Raw genomic sequence first — 8169 nt, 5'->3', positions numbered from 1 at the left:
AAATCGAAGTTTTTCATGTTCAGTAAATCTACCTATATGTTGATATTTTTATTTTAAGATATTTCATATATACAAAATAATGCATATCTTTTAATGAATTCTTTATTTATAAAAACTTATCATAACATAGTTTTCAAGTTCATAGTGTCAAGCTACAATCAGTATACTAAAAAATTGCGCCAATTTTTTTCAGGGTTATCACAAATAGAAACGGTTCCGGCTGAATCGTAATATGACGAACGTAAAAGCCAGATACGATCCAGTTAATCTCAGTTTTGGGTCAGATTTTGAAATTAGATCGTTTTCTCTTTGACCCTTGAATTCCGCAATGACGTTCAAGTCGATAAACTTTCGTTCTTTTAATTGTATCATTTTTTTCGCTTTTTAATGTGTACATACATATGTACGTGTATACATGCATGTGCATGTAGCGAATGTCTCTGTCCAAATTTGCCATTTGATTATTTTAAATCGAGCCACAGCTTCACAATAGTAGAACTTTCACAATCGTCCCATATAACCGCTACTAAAATTGTATCGAGACTTTGTTTGTGTATGTATGTATGTATGTACATATGTATCATACAATATTTTGATTTGTGTATGAATAAGGCTCAAAGGCTAGTGTTCCTTTCTTTTTTCAGCAAAACGTGATATGATCATAGTCACTTCCGAGATTTTGCTCTTCTTTATAAATACATTCACTATCATTTTTTATTCCATAACCGTATCGGTGTTCTTCCTTTTAAGGGAAGCTTGACAGATGTTTGGGAAACTCATACTGTACCCATTTAAATGTGCGAAAAGAACAAAGTCCATGAGACGCCACTCTCTCTTTACTTTCAAGTTTGTAATCGCTATTACTACATACATTCATACAATATGTACATATGTGTATATACATATGTATGTAGTATTTAATTTGTGCATTATTATTATTAAATTCTAACGTCAATCGAATCTTTTGTTTGACATTAAGATTTGTCTCCTGCGATTTTTTATGATGTTTCATGATATTTAATCTTAATGATTTTGAAATGCTAATTAACATTAAAATTTATCATTTCATTTTCTTTACCTTGAACTAAGAGGGCGAAGTATGAATTTTTTTTAACCACTTTTTTTTCGTTATTGTTTACATACAAATAATCAGCTTACTTTAATCTATATACATTGTATCATAATAATATACATATGTATGTAGACGCAAGTTTACTTCTTCTTCTTCTTCTAATGCCTTTTCCGCATCTTCGGCACTCCTATCGGTCCACATGCGCATGTTTCGAAGCCAAGACAATTTCTTCCTGCCAATCCATTTTCTACCTTCTATTTTTCCCGTGTTTATCATTTTCTGAAAACGCTCATCGCAAAGCAACGGCTCGTAAATTAAACATACCTCCTAGACCTTTTATTATCAATTCAATTGAAAATTAGAATCCGGCTTTTTATGATTGTCGTCAATCGTATGATTTATCAGATATATATATATATATATATATATATATATATATATATATATATATATATATATATATATATGTATATGTATATATATATATATATATATATATATATATATATATATATATACATATACAGCAGCAGTCACATAAAACGGAACGCTTAAGCGAAACATGTTTTTGCGTGAAATTTCGGTAATCTTATATAAAACCAAATCCGAAAGTCATTTAAATGATAGGTTGTACCATAGTGCATTCGTGTAATACCAAACGTGAAAAAAAAAAGTTGACAAAAATGAGTTGGGGAGAAATTTAATGGAGGGCAGATTTTACGACCGTGCGTTGACTTCACGGTTAAATGAAATTTGAAATGAAAATAACACTATACATATACATTTTTAATTTTATTACAGTCACATATTATTATTTACAACTTATAAAAAAGAAATTAATATTTTGTAGCGGCTCCTTTCGATTTTATAACTTCTTTTATTCGGTTTGGCATGGAATCTACTAAAGTTTTTAAATTTTCGATTGGGAAGTCTTCGTACCATATCTTTTCTATTATTTCTTTCAACGATTTAAGAGTAGTAACATTGTTCTTTCTTATCCTGTACTTGATACCCATCCATAAATTTTCGATTGGATTTAAATCGGGACTATTGCCAGGCCATGGTAGTGTCTTTACACCCATTTTTTGTAAATAGTCCCGAACCAAAAAAAAAGTAAAAAAAAAAAATCAGTTTTTTGATTGAAATTTTATAATTTATATTCAATGCTATCAAATAAAATGAATACTCACCAATTTAGCTCGATGACAAGGGGCAGAGTCATCTTGAAAAATTATATCATCGGTATATGAAAGGTGGTTTTCCATCGATGGGACAAAGCTTTCTTCTAAAAATTTTTTATATTTTTTTCCATCGATGGCACCTTGTAGAAACTCCAATTGTCCAATGCTATGGTACGAAAAGCATCCCCAGACCATTTGACTTGGAGGATGCTTAACAGTTTTAAGGGTACAATTTTCATTATACCTTTCGCCAACTTTCCTTCGGACATACGGAAAACCATCAGGACTATAGAGGTTAAACTTTGATTTGTCGGAAAGTATCACTCGTTGCCAATCTGATGGACTCCAATTTTCATGTGCTTTCGCCCATTCCAATCGATTGTTTTTCATTATCTTGGTTAGTAGTGGTTTTTTTGCAGCTTTCCGACCGTACAGTCCAGCTTCTCTGAGTCGCCTTCTTACTGTTGAGTCGCTGATTTCCATGGAAAATTGTGAAGATACATCTGTTCTTATTTCTACAGCAGTTTTGAATCGCTGCTGTAAAGATAATCTGGTTATTACACGGTCTTGCCTCTCCGATGTGCATCTTTTCAGTTCGGTCCCCTTCTTACGATCAAAACTTCCAGATTCTCTTTTTTTTTATCAGTATTCTCGAAACAGTCGATATAGAACATCCCATTTTCTTGGAAATTGACCGAAAGGAATATCCTGAACTCGCCAATGTCGCGATTTTTACACTCTTCTGCAATGATAACTGAGCTCGTTTTTTCATGTTGACGTGTTAAAATTCGAATTTGATGCTTTCTCCTCGAAAACCCACACTAAACTGAACTCAAATCTTAGAAAATTTGGAATATTTGGTCGTTAAAAACCCTACACATAAAGGGATAATCCTTTAATGACCTCGAAGTCGTAAAATTCACAAGCGTTCCGTTTTATGTGACTGCTGGTGATATATATATATATATATATATATATATATATATATATATATATATATATATATATATATATATATATATATATATATATATATATATATATATATATATATATATATATATATGTAGTTAGACAAGTCATGTCAAGGTGATGTATGTACATATATGTACGCTCAGTCTACTTGCCTAAGTCGTGCCCCATGTCATTAATGTGACGTCGCAGCACAAATAACCTTATTCTTGCTGTGGAATATTAATCATCAACAATAAAGATTTTCTTTTGAGAAAATCTTTTTAAATCCAGGCGTTTTCGCCTGGATTTAAAAATCAATTTCGCATTTTATTCGCATTCATTAGTTTTTAAATTTAGTTTTTAAATTTTTAAATTTGACTCGTATATACGCCTGGAGTGATTTGCCGATGCCCGTTGTTTACAGATCTGAAACACAGTTTTTCTATCTTTGTATCTTTCTCATGTTATTGCTGGTTAGACCTTGGATATATGTACATACATATGTATGTATGTGACTCCAGGTCAATCGTTTCCTATCAGAGTTTGCCAATTTATCTGATTTCATTGTCGCCTACCTACTATTTCTCACAATTATTTGAATATAATTTAAATTTTATAATAATGATTTTCATTATATTTAAAAGTGGCAGAAATCCAATTTTCAGTTCCAAAAACACAATTTCTATTTGTATTCATTCGCAAATTGTTATCACTTCTTTTAATTATATATTTAACGATATATCCAGAATCTCGGAAAAGCAGAATAGACGTATTATAGGCCACCAGTATTTTTAAATATTGTTAAATGCAAAACATTATATTTAATGTTTTGCGAAATATTTCTTGAAATGAAGAAAAGTGCTTGCCACTAATATTTCTCTACATAATTCTACTTCTAATTCGATTAATTTTATATGGGAAATTTTTTAAACATTACATTTAAATATAACATTGGCCGATATCTCATTTACAGAATCCGTTGCTCAGTATCGTGTGTATGTTTATAGTCTTCTAGAGTGACCGGTTTTTAAGACGCTCATTGACTGGCCATCGACTTCGTTTACATACAATACATATGTACATTCATATGTATGTATGTATGTATGCATGTACTATGTATACACATGTGTACACTGTACAGGCAAATGTGCATACACGTATTATTTATTAAAATCGGTTCAACTATGTGTGCGGTCGTTAAACCGGAACCGGTCACTAATTTGTGTAGTTGCGAAATAAGATTCCTGGCATCATCCGCATATTCGCGCGTGCGAGAAAATCGAAGGGAAACCGCCGGGATTTTCGACAGCTTTTCCGAACTTTTCATCCGAGTCGCGCCTCTGAGCGTTTGCTCAGCATCCAAAAATGCGCGACGTTTCCGTATCTCTTGTATAAAAAATACCATATGGTAATAAATTCCGCTCTTCCGGCAGTCTGTATGAGCAGAAGCCAACGCACACACGCACGCATTGGACATTTGAATATTCAAATGGCACTAGGAGACTTGTCACGTACCGCTATAACAATACATCAAGTCCTTTTCAAGGATCATGTCCGCTACGATTTTTTCATAAAAGGTATTTATCGTACGGAATGAATACGAATGGGACGATTTCGGATATTATGATTATGATATTTCGCCTGCTACCCAAAAATACGCCCCACCATTGGCAGTTTCGAGTCATAAAAATGAACTACATATTTATATTGATAAAAATAATTTATCGCTTCACTGGATAGTAAGTACATATAATTTTTGAATTGAATGCTCTAATGGCAGATAGTATAAATAACATTCAAATAATAGCGTCCTACACATCATACTCACAGTTCTAAAACGATCCAACTCTAAAATAAAAATTAAAAGGAAACGATAGAATTAATGTTTTTCTGTAAAATAATGTATGTAAATATAAATAAATTGAAAGACCGTCATTTACAATACAAATCTGTATGGTAGCTATCCCAAATATTATAAAAAATATTCCATAATATAATATGCGGTACTTTCCCTGTAATATCATTAAGTTTTGATTAGTCAGGTATTATATGTATTTATTTATTTACTACAGTTAGCCTATAGTGACATTACAGATATTCTCCAGGCCGTTACTATAGCTAGGATATATATAATAGATGAAAAAACAATAAAAGAAAAAAATTAAAATTAAATATCAAAATTTAATCATACATAAATAAAATAATGTAAAGAACAAAATAATGAGTTATTTTGTTCGAGCAACAGGCGAAAAAACCATCAAATTGGTAGGTGCCCCAGGAGAAGAGAACAAATTGCGGCATCTAATGTACCCGAGTTGGGTGGGAACATTGAAGCTCAATTCTGCAAGAATATGAGGATTGCTCACTGAACCAACCAGTAATTTATAGAATGATATGTATGTACCAGTGGCCTGCCGTGAAAATCTGCATGACGTCACCTAGTCCCCTTGTATCCTGTTCGCGCACATGTAAGTAAGGCTATGCGATAAAAACGGGGAGATTTCCACGGCACGCCACTGGTTTGTACATATATACATATGTATGTTCAATAGTAAAATACTTTCGGTTAAATGAAATATGTATTGTCATTATAAATCGTTGATTAGTTGGTGATGAAACTTAAAGATTGTGTGTCTTTATAATCGCCATTTAAAGGCAGCATTTATATTTCAGTTACTTATAATTCATTGTTCATAAAAACACGGTATTTGATGATCATTTTGAAAATGGAATTAAAAAAAAATGCCAAAAGATTTCAATTTGGATTCCGAAATTTCCAAAAAATATTCCCAAAAAGACGCTTAAAGACTTAATAAAACAGGAATAAATTAAAAAATTAACCTTTTCGATATATATTATACTGTTCAAACACTATTGAAAGGTGTATCATACCATAGGCAGAACCGACGAGAGAAATCCCGGGCCCTGGGAAAAATAATTTCGGGCCCTGTGACAAACTTAAAAAAGATCTTTAAAGAATAAGAAAGTATGATATAATAAGTACGATTTCCGACACGCGGCCCCTCGATTAGTCCGGGCCCTGGAACTTTACCCCGGTTCGTCCCCACTCTCGTTGGCCCTGACCATAGGTATAATATAATATAATACATACTTATGTATAATATATGTATATGTACCTACATATATATATGTACATCTCAAAATTTCCATTTCATTACGATAAAAAATTTAAAATAAATTAAAAATCAAAAAAGTTTGAATTTTATTGTTAAAATGTTATAATAAAGTTAATCATTTTATTTCTATTCGGTTTGACTGGTTATAGAATTTACCAGGCAGAATATAACATAATGAACTGTTGCCTATATGAACACGTATAAGTATTATTCAAGTATGTACCTATACATGTGTGTTCGGTGTATTTGAATTGGATAACCTCCATGAAATTGACAAAATTCGATGCCCGACATGAATTAATTAATTAATTAATCAATAAAAATCGAATTAAGTAGATGCCACGGTCACCCTACCCTGGCCAAGACCTGTAGTGGCACCATAGAGCGTGTCGTCATACTACGACCTTCGGCGACAGCGTCTTGCGTCGTATCCATTAAATTGGGCATAGCAACAGCTTCGTACTCACAACGGCTTTTCCGCATACGCCAGTGTCTTTCAAACGTTTTTCCACACGAAATTAAATTAAGCGTAGTATTGCGTAAAAACATTATCATTCATTCCATGCATATGTATGTATGTATGTACATTACACCGGAGCGAAAATGCGAATTTTGGATTTCCCACGATGGAACTAGTAATATTACTTCGAGTCAATGAAACTTTAAACAATAAAATAATCAATCGATTTATATCTATCTAAAAAAACATTTACTATTTAAAAAAGTCGACGCTCAATATCACCTATTTATTGGCTTTGCAGTTTTGATAACCGGGTCGAATATATAGGTAGTTTTGACTGATTAACACTTGCCGCACGGTGATGGATAGCGAGTAACCAGAATTTTTATTTTATTTAATTTCTGCAAATAAACTGAATGTAGGGTCTACATATTTTCTGCATTCCTCATCAAACTCTCTATGATTCGAATTATGCAATTAAGAAATAAAAAAATTGACCTAAATCAACAGAAATAATTATTTTTGCAATAAACTCTTGTACACGTGTCTCACGATGCGAGAGAGAGGGTGAATTCAGTACACATCGCGTTCAACAGTCAGTGAGAATGATATATGTACATCTTGGAATGACCGTCATTTTTACTTTATCTATGTACGTAGTAACAATAGATGAAGTTTTGTGATCATGCGAAAATTCGAACTCGAGATTTTGACTGATTCTAACTCAGAATCGATTACTGATCACGTTTTCATGATCTAGAAAAAATGTGTGTGTGTGTGTGTGTGTGTGTGTGTGTGTGTGTGTGTGTGTGTGTGTGTGTGTGTGTGTGTGTGTGTGTGTCTGTGTGTCCGTGTATTTTGGGGATTTTTTGAACACCGTTAGTCCTATCGAACCGAAACTTAGTATCGGTTACTGAAATTCTTATCGACATGACGTTAATTTTTTTTAAATTTTTAAGTTGACCGGAAATGATACCTCCCCTTATAGGTGTCCTCTTTTTTTTAAGTTTTTGAATTCGATTTTCTCCCAAACTACTAACTGAATCGGACTGAATTTTTTTTACGTGTACTAGAAATAATAATTTTAATAATTTTATATTTTTTAAATATTTTTATCTGAACCGGAAGTAGTACTTTAACTCCAGAGAATCGAGGTTTTTTTTGTTTTTCTTAAAAGTCTTTTAATTTATCGAACTGAAATTTCATATCGATCAGTTTAAGCTTAATACCAAGTTATGTATAAAATTTGGTGAGCGTCCTTCGACCGGAAGTGGCAGTTTACTCTTGTTCGATTTTTCTTCCACTATTTTTTTCATTTCTTGCATTTATTATATATTATTCGACAGTTAATACACGATAAAAATT

This window comes from Arctopsyche grandis, chromosome 1 (assembly GCF_051622035.1).
Source record: "Arctopsyche grandis isolate Sample6627 chromosome 1, ASM5162203v2, whole genome shotgun sequence".
Taxonomy (NCBI): domain Eukaryota; kingdom Metazoa; phylum Arthropoda; class Insecta; order Trichoptera; family Hydropsychidae; genus Arctopsyche; species Arctopsyche grandis.
The sequence above is the reverse complement of the archived record's forward strand: the minus strand, read 5'-3'. Positions refer to the sequence as shown.